This window comes from Neovison vison, chromosome 1 (assembly GCF_020171115.1).
Source record: "Neovison vison isolate M4711 chromosome 1, ASM_NN_V1, whole genome shotgun sequence".
In the NCBI taxonomy this organism is placed as follows: Eukaryota; Metazoa; Chordata; class Mammalia; order Carnivora; family Mustelidae; genus Neogale; species Neogale vison.
In genome coordinates, this window is record NC_058091.1 from 302,374,145 (window position 1) to 302,394,926 (window position 20,782).

Genomic DNA, 20,782 nt, shown 5'->3' on the forward strand with positions numbered 1-20,782 from the left:
GAGCACAGCAACAGGGGTCACCGGAGAGGCCATCTTAGAAACGGTCTATGTCAGACAATGTTCAATAATGATGCTAATTTATACTTCATATTGTATCCATTGAAAGTTCAGAGAGAACTATTTCTCTGTTAATTTCAGTGTCTTGATAGTACCAGAGTTTCAGTGTTCTCAGAGTTCAAAATTGTACTTATTTAAAACTTGTTTGTAATTAAAATTCTTTTTTTTTTTTTTAAGATTTTATTTATTTATTTGAGAGAGAGAGATGACAAGAGACAGAACATGGTTGGGGGAGTGGTAAAAAGGGACCAAAGCAGGCTTTCCACTGAGAAGGGAGCCTGACATGGGAGTGATCCCAGGATCCTGGGATCATGACCTGAGGTGAAGACAGATACCCAACCAACTGAGCCACCTAGGTGCCATGATAATTAAAATCTCGTATATACTTGGAAGGAATATTTGTAAGTCATATATCTATAAGGGATTAATATCCAGAATATATAAGGGACTTCTGCAATTCAACAGAAAACCACAAACAATCCAAATTAAAAAAAAAAAAAAAATGAAGAGAAGTCTTCAAAAGACTTTTCTCCAAAGAAGATGTTTAGTCAATAAAATGATAATATTGTAAAGGATTTAACTTGATTTTTTTGTTTTATTGAGGTAAAATTGACAAATAAAAATTATATGTATTTAAGGTGAACATTTTGATGTTTTTATATATGAGTATGTTATGAAATAATCACCACAGTTAAGCTAATACTGTATCTAATTAGTTCATATGTGTAATATTTTGGCAAACTCATCATGGAAATTGTATGACTTTAGAGAGTCCATTGATAGTGTAATTTTCTTTGATTGCCACCAAAGTGTTTATTTATAGAATCATAAAATTTCCCTAAAAAATATGTCATAAGGGGCGCCTGGGTGGCTCAGTGCGTTAAGCCGCTGCCTTCGGCTCAGGTCATGATCTCAGGATCCTGGGATCGAGTCCCGCGACGGGCTCTCTGCTCAGCGGGGAGCCTGCTTCCTCCTCTCTCTCTCTCTGCCTGCCTCTCTGCCTACTTGTGATCTCTCTCTGTCAAATAAATAAATAAAATCTTTAAAAAAAAATATGTCATAAGGTTTGTTACATACATTTTCAAAAGATATTGCACATGTTTAGAGGAATGATAAAATTCAAGTTTTAAGTTGAAAAAGAATTTTGATATTGTCTTGTTCAAACATACTCTGCTTTTAAGAATGTTTGGTAGTAGTAGCTGGAGTATTATAAATCTATGCAAACTTCACCATAATTATTTTTTATAAATACATGTCTTAATTATTAAATTGAAGGTGCTTTATTTTTTTAAGATTTTGTTTATTTATTTGACAGAGAGAGAGAGAAAAAGAGCACAAACATGGGAGAGTGGAGGGGGAGAAGGAGAAGCAGACTCCTTGCTGAGTAGGGAAACTGATGTGGGCTCTCAATACCCTGAGATCATGACCAGTGCTGATGGCAGATGCTTAATTGACTGAGCCACCCAGGCACCCCTAAATTCAAGATACTTTAGTTCATATTCACCGTGGTCTCACTGCCAAGCAAAGAGTTGGCTACACATTAAGCAATCAAAAACTACTTGCTTAAATAAATAAGACTCCTCTTGTCCTGTGGAACTTTTGAATATTACTTTTTCTGTCTTTGAAATATTATAAAAATTATTTTCTTCTTTTTTCTTTATTTAGCATTCAAAAACACCTAGTGAATATCTTCCTAGATATGAAATAAGCACTGAGTATACAGAGAAGACCAAGAAACACATGATCTCTGGCATATATAGATATGACATTTTTTATTAGATAAATTTGACATGTAACATTGTGTAAATTTGAGGTAATTATATTTTAATATGATTGCCATTATAGTGACATTTACTACACTACATAATTATAATGTAAGATCTGTGTGACTTATTCATTATTTCTTACACATGCACTTTATTGTCCTCAGTTAAGTGTATCAGAATTTCTTGATTTTAAAGCACGCTTTATTGAATTTGTTTCTTACCAACTTTACTATAGATTTATTAAAAAAAAAACACTTACATGTACACTGTTTGCAAAATATAATCTTTTTCCAAAATACTAAAGTAAAAAAAAAAATACTTGATTTTGTTACATTTGAGAAATTTATTACACCATATGTGTAAACATCATATTAAAAAAGTCTCCACACGATGATTGATATAAGGAAAAAAAAAACCAACTCTGTAAGAAATCCCACATAATTTAAATATCACATGTAAATTGAAAGAGAAATGGTTACTAACTATAAACCATGGGTCATTTAACTATTATTTGTGGAATTTGCGAAACAGAAATTCATGGTTCCATTAAATATATAGTAACTATATATTAGAAAAACTATAAAGTGTCCTTGATGCTTCCACATTTGTTGATGTATATCAGCTAACATTAGAATGGCAAACCTATAAGACAATTGGGAGTCTAAACATGAAGATGTAAAATGCAAGGGATTGTTATTATACCAGGCTATAATTAGTATAGTAATTGTTTTTGCTAGAAGCATTTTTTTCCAAACATTATAGCATTTTTGACAAAGTACTAATAACAATGTTCAATTAGCTACACAAAGTGTAACTCAATGCATTTATGTTGTGGAAATGTGTTATATAAAGTGCAGAGATAATTCAGGAAGATATTAACTGAATTTTGAGATGTAATTGGCTGGTGCTTAAACTGTTCAGTGCAGTGGTCTTACATGCTCTGGAGCAGAGCCAGAGTAGAACATTCCAACTATTACTTTCAATTTAGACCATCAGCTTCGGTCCATTTACTGAGTGGTGAAATCAGAGCAATTGATTCTTCTGAATCTCTGCCAGTTATACCCCATATAGTTCATCCAAACCATGTGCATTCAGCTAAGTGTTATTTTTGGACTTCAACAAGAATTGCCCTACCATCAACTGAATAGGCATAGATTTAGAATGAGGTTCATAATTTGAAGGGCTGAAATTGCTCACCCAGGTAACAAGTGACCCTTCAGTAAATTACAGACAGAATCCTAATCTAATAAAGCCCATTAGGGTATGTAACACCTCATAACAAGGTCATTTTCCAGTCTTGTATTACTTCTCATACAAGCATTATTTGCAGATGTGAGAGATGTATTTTCAGTAACAAATAATTTTACAAGTCCTTATCAATTTATGATCCATCTAATTAATAACTGTGTTATATTTTATATATAGTACAAGTGTACACTAAGTTTATTATAATCTCTGTATCTTGTTAAGTAATTATAATCTATGGTATGGTTTACAAATGACTTGAGAGGGGCCACTGAGATATATATATATAAAATCTCTATTATAATTTATACTCTATATACCATAATACTTACTTTTTCCTTTGAGAACTAGATGAGTATTAAAAAATTTACATCATTTTCAGAAGAATTTGAGTTATTTTAAACATTTTCACTCTAATAATCTGACAGTTTATTTAATACAATATACAAGTACATTAAAACCAAACACATATATATGCATTTACTATACACTTGCATATACATGTGCATTTATTAAATAAATACAAGATCAGAGGAAAAGCAAAGAATGCAATACTGAAGCTAACTTATTTGTAGCCTACCAACTAACTATTAGTCTCTGACCTTAATATTCTATTTATTTTTAGAATATTTTCATGTCTTAATAGTACAATTTTGCATGTATTTGAGAATGCAGAAAATGTGTACATATGCTTGGTGATATAATTTTTTTAAATGTAGGAAATGGGTAACATGAAGCCCATCCTAAGGAATCCTAAGCAAAATTTATTCAATCAGTTGCTTAATTAAAAAAAAAATGTATTGGACCTTTACAAATCACCAGGTTAGATTCTCAGAGCCAGATGTGTTACTCTGAATAAGACAAAAAAGCATCCCTAAGGATTTATAGGATAACACAATAGAATTTCTTTCTTTATTTCTCTCTCTTTCTCTGTTTGTCTTTCTTTGTTTCTTTGTTTCTTCCTTTTTTCTTTCATTCATTTATTTATTTTAAATTTATTATTATTGGTATTTTTGTATTTTGTTAAGAACACTTATCAGGAGATCTTTCCTGACAAATTTTGGACAATACAGTATTGATAAACATAGCTACTAGAATGTGCTCATTTTGTCCAACTGAAATTTTATATCCACTGAAAACAGTTCATTCCCCTCTTCCCCAGCCCCTGGCATCCACCATTGCACTCTCTATTGAACTATTTTAGGTATTTCATATACGTGGAATCACACAGTTTTTGTCCTTTTGTGATTGGCTTATTTTACGTAGTATGATGTCCTCCGGGTTCCTCTATGTTGTCATATATATGGCAGGGTTTCCTTTTATTCTGAGGCTGAACGATGTTCACTATGTATTCCGTATTTTTTTTTTCAGCCATTCATCTTTTGATGGGCAGTTAGGTTGCTTCCCTACATTTTATTATGTTAATATTGTAGCACGAAGCATCTATGAAAGAAATAAGACTCTTTCTTGCATGGATGACAAAAAAAAAAGTAGACATCTCCCCAATACTTACAACAATCCTCTTATGCCTCCTCAATCTCTGCCACAAGGTCCTTTTTCTTAGAAGTCCTGGAACTCTTGCCCTCTGCAACTACATGAGTATTTATTTCACATGGTACCATAGCATCTATTTCTCTCCCTTGAGCACTGTTACATTCTTTGTCTCCCCATTTACCATTCACGTAAAAGGTTCAGGGTCGGGTCTGAAGGCTACATCCTGGCAAGTGTGGATTGGACCTTCGCATCAGCAGCTCCGGTCCGAGTCCAGGTCTCAGATTTCGCTGGTGCATTTCCTGGTTCCTCTTTCAAAGAAAAGCCAAGTCTTTCCTGTTCATTGTGGGTTTGGGAAGGGAATTTTAAATCCCTCAATATATTGTTTGCTGTTACGTTTCAGAAGGAGTTTAATCATCATTGGCTCAAATACTTTTTATATAAAAATATGACTAATTTAATTACTCTTAATCATGTCCTCTTTTGAAGTAATCCCTGAAGAAATTATAATAATAGTAATAATATTTGCTAATATTTACTGAACATTACCTATGTGCCACGAAAATGTAAAGATCTATTAAATCATCTCCCCAATGAAGTAATTGAGGAACAGAGGTTTTCTTTTTTTCCTAAAGTGACAGAACAAGTACATTTTGGAACTGTTGCAAATTCAGAGCCTCCTGACTCCTAAGTGCACCGTTCTAAGTTTTTCTTTGTTTAATATATGATATCATGTTAAAGTAGTATTCATTAATTCTCATCTTACTTGGTAATAGGTTTTGACTTTTCACCAACTACTGGGATGATCATATTATTTATTGTTTTTTTAATCTATTAATATGAACTACATTAATGGATTTTCCAAAACAGAAAAGAGGAAAGAGAGATTGAGAGAGAGAGAGAAGGAGAGAGACAAAGGGAAAGGGAGAAAATGAATGCAAATAAAGATCTTCTATACCAGGTCAATTCTCAATAAATATAGAAGAAATGATAGAGTAGGAAATAAAAAGTTGGGATTTTCAATGAAGTAATTGATTCTGACAAAGATCCTTAATTCAGGCTAAAGTGACTGGTGAAAGTTTAATGGGACAGAGGATCTAGAGGCCTAGAGGTCCATAGCATTCATACCAATTAACACTTCTTATTTATCAAAGAACCTAAGTACTTATACAACAAAGAGTTTTCACAGAAACATATAAATCAAGTGGAATGACAATCTTTAGCCATTGATTCATACAGCAGAAATTAAATAACCTAAGCTCCACAACCCCCCCAACAAAAAAACTCAAGTTGAATAAAATCAAGTGGAAGCAATTAGATAAGTCCCAGTAATGTAAGCAACCAGTAAACAAATAGCCTGATTACTCAAATATGTTGATGATGTGAAACACAAAACAAGGAAAGGAAAGTTAATATTACCATATTGGTGATAAATAATCGATCTATAGTAATGGTATCATGGTTATGAAGGACAAAGCTACTGTTTGTAGAAATTGCATGCTGTAATAGTTTGGGGAATAAGGTTAAAATTATTGCAACTTACTTTTAAATCATTTAGAGTATAAAACCTTCATCTGTATGTGTGTGGAGAGAGAGAGAAAGAGAAGACAAATGAAGAAATATATTAACGGGTGAACAGTATATTGGAAAGTACTGTATAATCCTTTCAAATTTTCTGTACGGTTAACTGGTTCATGATATGTTGAAATAAAAATGTTAACGCACTCTCCATTCAATATTTAATATTCTTCAGACACTTTGTGCTCAGACTAACTTGAAAAGTGCAAGTTGTGTCAAGGTGCAGTTAATAAGGACCAACAACAAAGGGAAAAAAACAATCATTGAAGGTCTCTCTCTTTCAGATGTGATAATATTTTAATAAATAGTCAATAAATGTTGTATAAAACCGTATGTTTAGATCAATGTTTAAAATAATCCTAATAGTTTGCATCTCTCCTTTTACCTTTTTATCATTTGCCTTAAGGATTTTTTTTTTCTCCTTTGATGAAATGGATTTTTCCCCTCTCTTTTTCCTATCTTCACATGAATTTGAATTCAGATATTTTTCAGAAAAGTTTTAGTAACTTGATTTGTCATTACCAGTAACTGTGTGTTAAACTAAAACTTACAGAAAACATTTCCTGTCTTACAATGGCATTAATGAAGCTCTGAAAGTGGTCTATTTTTAGTCCTCTTTACTTAATAGAATGTTAGCTTTCTATCACACTTTAGTGGCTTTCATGGAGGGTGGGATTTTGTTAGAAGTCAGGCAGAGAAAAAAGCTTCATAGAATTTGTGTTTATACAATCTGATCTTAAGTATTATTATGCTCAGGGAATATGTATTAATGTGTATGTGCCATAAAATATACCTTTTAAGGAAATACAATGAAGGAAATACATACCATAAAATATACCTTTTCAGGAAATACAATGAACATTTTTTCAATTCTATATTTATCATCATGCACTTTTACCTGGAGACTAAATGTTACTGATAGAAAACTGACAGACTGCTTCCAAATCGTAGGTGAAAGAGTGAAAGAGTCATAGAGAGAAGGACCTTTAACTTCTTAAAATTAATGAGTTGGCAGACATTTTATGTTTAAACATGTTACTTGCAATCTAAGTAATTAGAAAACTGATTAGTTATGGAAAAAATATCTTTCATCACTATAAACATTTATATAAGGGGAATTTAATATTTACAAAGAATGGTGCATCTAGGAAGCACTGAAAATGAGTAGAATGAAAGCTATTTATGTATCAGTTTTCTATTGCTGACTAATAAATTGCCAACAACTTAGAATCTTAAAACAATCTAAATTTAATTACGGGGTTTCTAGGAGAGATTCCAGGCATTGGTTAGCTTGATTCTCTTTTTAAGGTATCACCAAGATTAAATCAAGGCATCCAATGAGGGCTGGAATTTCATTTTGGGCTCAGGACCTTTTCCAAGTTTCTATGGCTGTTTGTAAATTTATTTCCTTGCATGCAATTGTGGAATGTCTAGTCTAGTTGTGTCTTCAAGGCCAGAAGCAAACTTGTGAGGTCTTATCTTGTTTAAGAACTCACCTGATCAGGTCAGGTCCACCTGGATAGCCTCCATTTTGATTAACTTATAAGTCAATTTCCCAGTAACTTAATCACAAGGATGATATTCTGTGAAATCCACCTATTTTTTTGTACTCAGTGGAAAGGAAACTGCACAAGACATACACACCAGGAGCAAAGTGTTTGGGGACAGCTTTGGAATCCTGCCTAACCCAACTGGTATTAGAAAACCTGAGCTCAACTGGTGACTTTTATTATCAACATGTACTTTCAGAAAATAAATAAAGAAGTCCCTTGAACGTGTTAATTACAAGGTGAACAATTATAAGGTGAACAAGAAGATAATGCTCTAAAATATTTCAGTTTCCCCTGAAAGCTGTATGATCCACTTAAACTATCAAGGACTTGAGTGTTCCTTCTAAGCACTGGACCATGACTCAGTGAAATAGACTTGGTCACCATATTCAGTGAGGAAAAATAATTTTATTATGAATAATTAATAACCTATAACTATTCAATATCAATCTTAATATCTCTACACATATTAAAAGTCTTTCTATATATTAACTTTAAGAGACTCCAGGTAAAATGAGAGTCTAAAAATCACAGAGTTCAGCAACTACTCATAGTAATAGGATTATCTAAGTTATGTTTAATTTTATATACAAAGATTGAGGTAAATATCATAAGACTGTTTAATTATAGAAAAGGGGGAAAAATCAGCGCAGGTCTTGGAGAGATATGGTTAAAAATTCCTCCAAAGAGTAAATGTTCAACTAGAACATTGGTAAATTGGACAGATATGAAGCATGAAGGCAATCATTTAGTGTCACCTGAAATCAAATAAATTAAAAATATAAGTTTTTTTGTTGTTGTTTTTTGTTTTTTGTCTTACAGAGAGAGAGAGAGAGCAAATGTGCTGGGGTGGAGGGAGAGCAAAGCAGAGGGAAAGAGAGAATCTTAAACAGGCTCCCTGCACAGTGCCAAGGCTGACCTGGGGCTAAATCTCATAATTCTGAGTTGAAACCAAGAGTCAGATCTTAACCAACTGAGCCACCCAGGTGCCCCAAATTGGGCTTTTTATAATGTCATATTTCCAAGGGCTTTGGACAAAAACTTGAAATTGTCTTTGACTCCTCTTTTTCTCCATCTCATTTGCTCAGAACATTTCAAAATGCAGGATCACCTATATATCATTGCCTCCACTTTTAATACTCATAATAGCCACCAGTACCATGGCCCTGACTAGTGTATTAGCCTCCTAACTTATCTCCTTGTTTTTATTCTTGCACCTTTTCTTTTTTTTTCTCTGAACTATTTGATACAAGTCAAGTTGTCTCACACATTTGCTCAAAGCCATCCAGAAAATTTCCACCTCATTATGAGTAAAATCCTACCATGTACCATAGTTCCTTATCACTTGAACTCATTTACTACTCATTTCCAAACTCAACACATTTCTGCTACATCAGCTGACTACCCTGCTGTTCCTGTAAAAGATGATCTCTAGCCTTAGAGAGACCACATTTTCTATTCTTTTTCTGGAATGCCCATTCTCTAGATATCAACATGGTTTCCTCTCTGAAGAAGAAAAAATAAATATATTAAGATGGCTACATGATGAGATTATATAGCCATTAAAACTGTGTTTTGAAGATTCTATAATAACAATGGGAATCCAAAGGAAATCAAAATGATATAACATTTAAAAAAAATTCCAAATTCCATAATCAACATGAAAATGGTTTCTTTGTTTTTTTCCAAATACTTCTTGAAAGGAACTGCAGATATCTAAAGTTTAGTATTAAACAATTATTTTCTTAGTGGACTTATAGTGAGTATATTTTTCTTCTTTAGAATGGGAAAATTATGATAATTTTGTGGAGGAAAACAGATATAGTAAGCCTTTAATTCAAGTAAAAATAGAGATCAATGCTACTCAGGTCAAAGTAAAAAAAAAAAAAAAAAGGAAAACTGCATCCAAGTAAACAATATACAATTAGAAGACACATCTCTAGAACACCTGTGAATATTATGAACAGGCAAAAATTCCTTAATCATCATGTTTTTGAAAACATGGATGTAGTTCCCCAGCAATATTCCTCTGTTTTACATGGTCAAAGATCTCAATAAATTAAACAAGGCACAGAATTGTGGTTTAGATGTATGCAATTATGTCTCACAAGTGGAAATTCCTCACTGATGTTAGAGGGAGTGCAAAAAGGGGATAAAAGGACACTAGTGGGGGGAAAACTAAAAAAATCAAAACACAAAAACCTAAAAATTAAAAAAAAAGCAAATTAACAAATTACTAGACAAATGAGCTATGAGTGAATAAATGTGTTCAGCTATACCAATTGAAACAGAATGAAGGTAAATGTCTCTGGAACTTGAAAAACCCTAAACTAGCTCTGTCTGATTTTACCAGTGGGTATGTTGCCTAGAAGGCAAGGAATAGAATAGATAAAAACTAATTATGTCAAAAATTATAAAGGCTTTGCAATCAGGTCCATACTTCTGATAAAACTGAATATGAATACCAATAAAAGAAGGTGTGTCTTGTTGACTTGAATGGGGGGGGGGAGAGCCAGTTATTTTACCAGCAAATGAGTTTATTTGTGAGTAGTAGAGAATTGCAATTTTGAACAAGCAAACTACGACAAACCATAGGCAAATCTAGAACAAAGGAAAGGGGCTTGCTTTTTGGGAGGAAAAGAATAATGAGAAGTTGTTTCCAGGAATTCAGGTGGTGAATTCACATTGGCTGAGTGTGGTGGCTTTTCATTGACTGAGCTATTGCTGGACAAGGAGAAATTCTCCCTTCTTCCTGTTGAGGTGTGTAAACTAACTGTCCACCTGTTTAAGGTCTGAGTGGTAGAATGTGAGAACTCCCAGGTCAGAGCTTCCTAGCTCCATTTTTGATGAGGTTTCCTTTACTTTCAATTTTCCTTTTTTTGTTTAAAATCTTTCCTTAAAAGCATCACAGATCAAGAGGAAGTTTCTTTTGGTATTTAGTGGTTACATCCCTTGATTTCAGGAAGGACCTTTCTTGGTTTTAATGACTCACATGGGAAAGAAAGTACACAAACTGAAAACCATTGAGGTCACAATTGAGTAAGAAGAAAGGGCGTAAAATCCAAGAGTTCCTTAGTTTGTGGCTCTGTCACTCTAATTTATGCTTCCGTGATCACATCATCTTCTCCTTTTCTCTGTTTTTCTCTGTCTCTTATAAGGACAGTTGCTTTTGGATTTAGGGCCCACATAGATAATTCAGGATGGTCACCTCTTCTTCTTAAGATCCTTAACTTGCATCTGCAATAATCTTTTTTCCAAATAAAGTAATATTCATAGGTTCCAGGAATTAGAATATAGCTACATCATTTTGGAGGCTACAATTCAGCCAACTATAGGGACTAACTCAAAATTTTCACTGGCCAAGTACAATAATACAGGGGATTGTTGAATATCCCTATCTGAAAGACCAAGTCAGATACTCAATGGTATGCATTGGTATGGACATCCTGGTCAACAATCTTCAGCATCTCTGATTAGCGTTCATTCTGACTTGGTCAGTTTCTGTTGCATCTTTTAACACATTGAACTCAAGGGCTATGACATTACTCATATAATACATTTTGAACTTTTGACCGACCTTCTCAACTTACTTTCTACTTTATTCATCTACTTTTTTATCCTAGGAATCTGAAAAATGTATGAGCAATGTCAATGTATTCTCTAGCCATTTCAATCCCTTTTCACTTTTGCCAAAAGAAGTTTTAACAAGAGACCAGACAAAGGAGAAAGATCAGTTCTCTCCATTTTAGAGGTAAGTTCTCTCTCTCTCTCTCTCTCTCTCTCTTTCTCATCTATCTATCTTTCTCTGCCTTTAAAGTACTCTGGACTGACTCTATTCTTTGACTGACAGCTATGGCTTCTGTCCATTGGCCTGTGCCTCAAAGATCTTGTGTTCTTTTTTTTTTTTTATTTTCTTAGATTTTTCTTTATTTATTCAACAGACAGAGATCACAAGTAGATACAGAGGCAGGCAGAGAGAGGGGGAAGCAGGCTCCCTGCAGTGCAGAGAGCCTGATGCGGGGCTCGATCCCAGGACCCCGAGATCATGACCTGAGCCAAAGGCAGAGGCTTAACCCACTGAGCCACCCAGGCGCCCCAAGATCTTGTGTTCTCATAAAACAGGGCATTTGCAGAATCCATGTTACAGGGGTACTATAGGAACTTTTGTGGTTGCCTGACATCCTACTCTTGCCTTTAGGGAGAGAACTTGTTTCCAACTCTCCTCATATTATCACATTTATATGAACTATCTTTCTTGGTACAATTCCAACTGAAACAGAATATCACAAAAATGGGAAAGAAGTCCTATTCTCTAAAAAGAGAAGAAACTAATGATAAACTTATAAAACAACCTTATGTATGAACCAGAATCTTTTAAAAATCAAAGTAGATATTAGGAAACATTGCATTTCTTTAATGGATCAAAAATAAGTTTTAAGAAATGTAAGATGCTCAGTATCAAGGAATACCAGGAAGAGTAGAAAATGAGAATGAGACCTGGATCATGAAACAGAGTCTACATAGGAAATATTTAAACCTCCAAATTCAATCTTTGTATTTAGAAGTCAGAAATTCTGGGAAATAGTAGATTCCTATTTCTGAGTGGTTTTAGATACCTACCTACCTTTATAAAGAAGGCGCTTAGAAAAATTTTCCATAAAGAATCTGGGAAATCCCAGGAAAAAAAATCCATATACTTACAATGCTATTAAAAAAAAAAAAAAGAAAAGAAAAGAAAATCCAGGCATCCTATCTACCTGGTCACTCTTCAGTGAAATACACACACACACACACACACACACACACACACACACTTTTGTCAATTGACTTTTTATTACTTGAATTTAAGAGTATAAATTCAGGGATATCATATGTTTGAAAAAAGGCTTTAATATTAGAACCAAAGAGATAAACAAAATGGTCTGAGAGGGTGTGGGGGACTGGAGGAAATGGACAACCCAGGGATAAAAAAGAAAATTTTTAAAGAGAAAACATGTAATATCCTCAAAGAGTTAAGAGGAAATATTCAAGTTAAACAACTAGAACAATATATGAGATATAGAGAAATAAGAAAGATCACAAAATATGTATTTATACAGTTTTTATGATATGGAGGATGAATTTAGGAAATTTCTCAGAAAATATAGTAAAAATGAATGAGCAGGGGCTCCTGGGTGGCTTAGGGGGTTAAACCTCTGCCTTCAGCACAGGTCATGGTTCCAGGGTCCTGGAATCAAGCCCCGCATCGGGCTCTCTGTTCAGCAGGGAGCCTGCTTTCTCCCCCTCTCTCCCTGCCTGCCTCTCTGCCTACTTGTGATCTCTCTCTCTCTGTTAAAAAAATGGATAAAATCTTAAAAAAAAAAAAATGATTAAGAAGAACGTACAAAAAAAAAGACAAAATAAGGGATCTATTAGAATGCCCGATATCAAAACAGTGGAGGTTGTAAAATGGGAAACCAAACAATACAAAATGGAGAACATTTTCAGACACAGAATACAGGGCAAATTCAATATTGAAAAGCAGAATTTTGCAGATTAAAAGTGCCCACTATTTACCAGGTACAATGAATGAAAGAATGGTTAATTAAAGATATATTACTAACATTTTTTTAAAGATTTATTTGCTTATTTGACACAGAGAGGCAGAGAGGGCAGGAGCAGAGGAGAGGGGCAGATAGAAAGGGAGAAACAGGCTCCCCACTGATCAGGGAGCATGATGTGAGACTTCATCACAGGATCCTGAGATCATGATCTGAACCAAAGGCAGATGTGTAACCCACGGAGCCGCTCATGTGCAGAATGATTAACATTTCTTAATGAAAAAAGAGAAGTCCTCTGATCTTATGTGTGAGTGGGGAAACAAATGGCTCAAATATATAGGATCAATCATTAAAATAGAATCAGATGTATAAATAGTAAATAGAAAGTCAGGGGGAAAAATGAGTGAAACCTTCAAACTTCTAAGGAAAACTTCTAGAAAAATCTAGACTTCCATATCCAAACTATCCATCCAATAAAAGTTTGAAACAAAGTTACTTTCAAACATATAAATTCTCAAAAATTTGCCTCCACTTCCTTCTTAAGAAGCTCCTCAAAGAAGGAAAAAATGAAAGACATGAGATTCAGGACATAGGAAATAAATAACTTTGGAAATGGAAAGAATGGGGAGTCCTTATGTGAGCATTTTATAATAGTCCTGTGGGGACATTAGTCCAGGAGTTAGAGCTCTGTGAAAACAAATGAAGCTAATGGACTATCTTGGTGTTTGAAGCTCTTAAGACACATCTTGATGTTTATAGATCTGTTGGGATATTTGAGGAAATTTTAAAATAGCAACATAACAAAAAAAATTTATGAAAAGCATATTTTAAACTACAAAGTTTTTCTTTTAAAGGAAGATTTTTTAAGTTGCATAGGAAAGGACTCTTTCTGGATCAGTTATGAACGATATTTACACATTCATAAAAATTGAATCATTGATAATTAATCAAAGATGAAGCACAATAATGCTAGTGGAATAAGGAAAGGAACTGGGAAAATATTACATAGTTCTTTATTGACTACATAGTAAATCAATTGATTAAAAAATTGCTGAAAATCAATAAATTATGAAGTGGTCATAAAATATACATTTAAATCATGAGGTGAATACCTAAAGAAAAAAAGTATGTGTGGAAGTAATTTCTTCAAAGAAGCGGGGCTGCAAAGTCAAATGTGGTCAGTTAAGACGTGGCTATTTTTGTAACTCCTTAATATCATTGAATATTTATGGTATGTGAATTTGTTAATTCGATTAAAAATTAGGAAATAACACTATATTTAGGATAAATATGGGAAAATTATTTTAGAAAGGCCATTAGTTAGTATTTTAAGTAGCATAAATATATGTTTGTCATCATGCTACAAGCTTTGTAGATAGGATAAATAAGTCGAACAATGAGTTAGATATTTATTAGCCCCTAAGGTAATCTTTCTTGATTGTGCTCTGCTCATTTTATATCTACCTGTTGTTTTTCTTACACTGAATCTGTAGCCCTATTTATCACCAAACAATGCAAAATTCACACATAAAGAGAAAAAATCACCAGCCTGTCTTCAGCATAATAGTTTTGTAGATTTGAAAGGATGTAGAATTTAATTAGTTCAGGAAACTGATTGTAAAGAGAAACTCTGAGGCCAAGACAACTATAGTGACAAGACTAAGAATATATCACTAGGACTGAGAACGCTTTTGAGCATGTAGTGGAAAGATTTTTATTTACTTAGTATTGTTTACTAGTAAACAATTCTTGTTGAAATTTATCATATAAGCATGATGAGTAAACATGCTTATAATTATGATATCAAATTAGCTCCTCCACACAAAAAATTATTTATTTATTTATTTATTTATTTATTTAAGAGAGAGACAGAGTGAGAGGGAGCACAAGTAGGGGGAGTGGTCAGCAGAGGGAGAAACAGACTCCCCACTGAGCAAGGTGTCTGCCATGGGACTCCATCCCAGCACCTTAGGATCATGATCTGAGCCAAGGCAGATGCTTAACCGACTGACCACCCAATTATCCCTGAAATCATTTTTAATATATGGTAGTATTCTACATAAGGTAAATATAATATACTCAGAATCTGTATTGAGTAATAGTAACACTATGAAAACATTTATTGATTATCTCATTCCATCATTCTAAGAGATTTCCATTATTTAATTTATGACATTCCCATATAGCAAAGAATTAGGAAAAAACTCATTGTTACTTCTTGTGGTTATCACAGAGCAGATTTCAGGTGCTGTGATTAAAATCTCCAGTAGACTCTATTACAACTTTAACCAGGTATCAGTTTTGAACTTCACTCATGTCTGAAAAACCAGGAGGACTGAGTTCAGTGTGCTTTATTGTTTTCTTTCTTCCTACTTTGTTTATTTATACTTTCCCTAAGTCTCCTAATTAAAATACTCAAGATTTTATAATACCTTTATATCAATGAACTATAATCCCCACCCTAAACACACATTTAAAATGTGAAGCTAAGATCAAAACTAAATGTTTGTTCTCCAACATATTCTGTATTTCCCAAACTACACATATTGACATACATTACAACACACATATTAATTGGAATAAATATGACTATGGCAATATTACAAAAAAACATGATAGCAAATTCCAAATTCATTCTCTTTTTTCATTCATTCCTTCCCTGTCCAAGTGTCAGAAGAGAAAATTCCCCTAATATTGACTAAGAAAACATTTTCTAGTGTACCAGTGGAGACCTTGAAGGCCCTTTCAGTGGGCTTGATCTTTAAATTGCTCTCCATGCTGCCATAAGTCCCTCATTTGTCCTCCTTGACGGAGTCCCATTGAGCATTGCTCATTGCTTTGCTATCTCAAGTCTCTTGCATATATCGAACATCCTATTTTTCACCTGGGACATCAGCTAACTTTTTACCAAGCTTTTTTTCACCAATGCTTCTCCCTTCCACAATCTTTATGTAGTCATTGGAACACCTACCTAGCCAAAAAAAAAAAAAAAAAAAAAAAAAAAAAAAACCCACAAAAACAAAAACAAACGATTTGAGAAGATAACATGAACGATGAATCAGATGACTGAGTTTAGGGATTCTGAAGTTTGATAGTCCTTGTTTCTTACCCTCCTGGTGATTCATGTACAGTTAAATAGTCCACATTTCCACTGGCTCTCCCAGTTTCATTGCGCTCTCTCGCCATACTGTTGATCCTCGTATAAGACTACGCGAGTGTGATTCAGATCAGCCAGTGCCAAGAGAAGAGAAACTGGAGGTCTGAGGTAATTAATCACACCTGCATGGAGGCTACATCACCTTCTGTCTATTCTATCATTTCTTCAAATTTGTGTGTCTTATTTATTGAGGTCAAAGTACTCAATTACTGTGTACCCAAATACACCAAAAATGTTTTGACTCCATTTAGGAAGGAAGAACTGATGCATGGGAATAAATTCCACTCTCCCTGAGTGTTTACTGTTCTCAAAGCATGCAAGGGAGACAAATGAATGCAACTGTGCTCCTCCAGGTCCTGAGGGATAAAACAAACTGCATTTCTATCTCTTCAAATTCTGCTGATCTTATGGGATAATGTTTATATTATACCCATTCCACAATCCTTTTCTAGATTCACGAGTGAAAAATGCTACTTTCTTTCCTTCTTCTCACATGCCAAATTGTATCATAGCAATTAGATGGTATCATAATAATCAATTTAATCAATTTCCAAATGATTATAATGAGACTAATTTAGCAGAAAGGAATACCTTCATAATTGAGAACTCTAAAATTGCCTTTTCACTGAGTTATGCTTTTTAAATGCACTTTTTCCCCCATTCCAATTTATTCTATGGTCACAAGACTAACGTTAGTAAAAAAAAAAAAAATTAAAAAATTTTAAAAAATAAATAAATCTTACCATTTCAGAGTTCTATTTAAACTCTCCCAAACCTCCTCATTTCTTAAAGATCAAAATCCAAGTTGTCTTTCTGGCATGTGAGTCACCTGAAAATAGTGTGTAATTACTCCGTAGAGCCCCTGCTCATAGCAATCTAGATATCTTTAATGACAATGGGCAACGAAGCCAGGGGAGCCACAAGGAAGACAGAGTGGCCTTTACATTTCCACTTATAACTCTGTATGCTTGTCTCTGAAATAATAGCCATTGTGCCATTCAAAAATTAGTTTGAACATAACCTTTAACATGGGTGATCCTAATCCTCAATCTACCTGCTGACATTAGCTGATAATTGCTGAAACTCCACCTCATAGGTTAGAATAGCTACATGAATCTGAGGTGCCATTTCTTGATTTTAAAGCTACCTTTGGGTCAAATGTATTTAATAGCTTCACCTTTCAATAAGACTTTTTTTTTTCTTTCTCTCATAGACTAAGTAACAGGGCTGACCTTATTCACATAATAAAATGTCATCCTGTCACATAAGCTTGCAAACATTCCAAAACAAGCTCATTAGCAAATAATGATGCCAAAAGAGTAACTTTTTTAATGTCAGTAAATACATTTTACATCTTTCTGATAATTTGTGGAAAACAGTGTAATTATCAGAGTTCCACCTTTCTCTGTAGAGGAAGCAAAGAATTTGCAAAAACTTTAAAAGTTGTATTTAAAACATAAAGCAAATCAATGATTCTTCTTTCTCCCGGTATGAAATATTTCATAATGAGATTCTAAACCTTAAGTGACCTATTTATATGACTCTGCTCGCTGCAGAGTACAAGAATGAAAGGTGATAAAATTTCAGTAATATAACCTCCCATTCAAATGGTAACTATATCTCCAAAGTACCTCAGAAATATTGCTCACTAATCAAATTTACACACACAAGCACACACCACACAGTAGAAATGTTGAATAAAAAAAAAAATCACCATTGTCCAAATACTATATATTCTGTATGGTATGGACTTTGAAAGTAGCATGGCCACACTGATGAGAAATTGCTGAAATATAGTAGGGTAATAGTCCATTTTGACAAGTTTCCCAAATACCTACATTGAGTTATCCAGTTTCTTAAGTTGCTAGCAAGTGGAAATTGACACTTTAAAGAGATTATTTTTATTAAAATACTTTCAATGCCATCCTGATCAAAAGCCCACCAGCATTTTTCAAAATGCTGGATCAAACAATCTTAAAATTTATATAGAACCAGTAAAGACCCCAAATTGCTAAGGAAATGTTGAATAAAGAAAACAACTGGGGGCATTATGTTGCCTGCTTTCAAGCTTTACTACAAAGCTGTGATCACCAAGACAGCATGGTACTGGCACAAAAACAGACACATAGACATACCAGTGGAATGGAGTAGAGAGTCCAGATATGGACCTACAACTCTAGGTCTTTAATCTTCAACAAAGCAGGAAAAAATATCCAGTGGTAAAAAGACAGTCTCTTCAATAAATGGTGCTGGGAAAATTGGACAGCTATGTATAGAAGAATGAAACTTGACCATTCTCTTATGCAGTACACAAAAATAAACTTGAAATGGATAAAAATTCCTGCCTCAATGTGAAGCAGGAATCTATCAAAATCCTAGAGTGGTACATAAGCAGTAACCTCTTTGACACCAGCCACAGCAACTTCTTTCAAGACACGTCTCCAAAGGGAAAGGAAACAAAAACAAAAATGAACTTCTGGGACTTCATCAAGATAAAAACCTTCTGCACAGCAAAGGAAAAAATCAACAAAACAGAGGCAACCTATGGAATGGGCGAAGATATTCACAAATGGCACTACAGACAAAGGGCTGTTATCCAAGGTTTATAAAGAACTCAAACTCAACACTCCTAAAACAGATAATTACATCAAAAAATGGGCAGAAGACATGAACAGACATGTCTCCAAAGAAGACATACAAATGGCTAACAGACACATGAAAAAACGTTCATCCTCATTAGCCATCAGGGAGATTCAAATCAAAACCACAAGATACTGCCTCACATCAGTTAGAGTGGTCAGAATTAACAAGGCAGTAAATAACAAGCATTGGAGAGGATGTGGAGAAAGGGGAACCCGCTCACACTGTTGGTGGGAATAAAAGTTGGTGCAACCACTTTGGAAAACAGTGTGGATATTCCTTAAGAAATTAAAAACAGAGCTACCCTATGACCTGACAATTGCACTAATGGGTATTTATTCCAAAGATACAGATGAAGTGAAAAGAAGGGCCATATGTAACCCATATGTTCATAGCAGCAGTGGCAATGGTTGCCAAATTGTGGAAAGAGCCAAGATATCCTTTAACAGATGAATGGATAAAGAAGATATGGTCCACATATACAATGGAATATTATGCCTCCATCAGAAAGGATGAATACCCAGCTTTTGTATCAACATGGATGAGATTGAAGAAAGTGAAAAAAGTCAAGCAGAGAGGATCAATTATTATATGGTTTCACTTACTTGTGGAGCATAAGGAATAACAAGGAGGACATTAGAAGAAGGAAAGGAAAAGTCAATTGGGGGAAATAGGAGGAGGAGACAAACCATCAGAGACTGTGGACTCTGAGAAACAAACTGAGAGTTTTGGAGGGGAGAGGGATGGTGGGATAGGTGAGCCTGGTGGTGGGTATTAAGGAGGGCATGTATTGCCTGGAACACTGGGTGTGGGGCATAAACAATGAATGTTGGAACACTGAAGAAGTAAAATAAAATCTTAAAAAAACAAATAAATAGGGGCACCTGGGTGGCTCAGTGGTTTCAGCCTCTGCCTTCAGCTCAGGTCATGATCTCAGGGTCCTGGGATCGAGCCCCATATCAGGCTCTCTGCTCAGCGGGGAGCCTGCTTCCCCCTCTCTTTCTGCCTGCCTCTTTGCCTATTTGTGATCTCTCTCTGTCTATCAAATAAATAAATAAATAAAAATCTTAAAAAAAAAACCAAATAAATAAATAAAATCCTAATAAATAAATAAATGCAAAATGAAAATTTTACACAAAAAAGACAAGTAAATATAATTTTAAAATAATATGATGCAATAACTATTTTAAGTCTTTCTCAATGACTCAGTACTTAAGTAATATTTGAGAATTATTTGCTATGAATTAACTAGAGATAGAGACTGGATAAAGCAATGCCATAAATATAAGTCATACAATATAGACGAGAAGGCACAGAGGAAGGAAAGGAAGGGAAAAAAAAGAAGGATTTTAACATTCTAAACTGAGATAATGCAAAATGTCCATTATTTCCATATATACTTGGGATCAATACTTTTTTTTTCTTAAGTTTTTAAGTAGAGTGTGAAAAATAATACCCCATCCCAGAGAGAGTAATACTTATAAAGACAATAGGGAGCATTTGTACATCTGCCAAATAATACACTATTTTGTCTTTCATTTCTTTTTCAAATATATAGTGTTATAAATCCTTTTGGAATACATCATATATTTGCATGCATGCTAGGAGGCATATTTGACATTATCTCAACTTTATAAATGATTGCTCTAAGACTTTATAAGAATACAAGACCTGTGTAAAATGTATAGATTTAAAGTGATAGGATTAGAACAAAGTCCTTGTATAACAATAGTCTTCGTGTGCTTTAACAGCTACCGG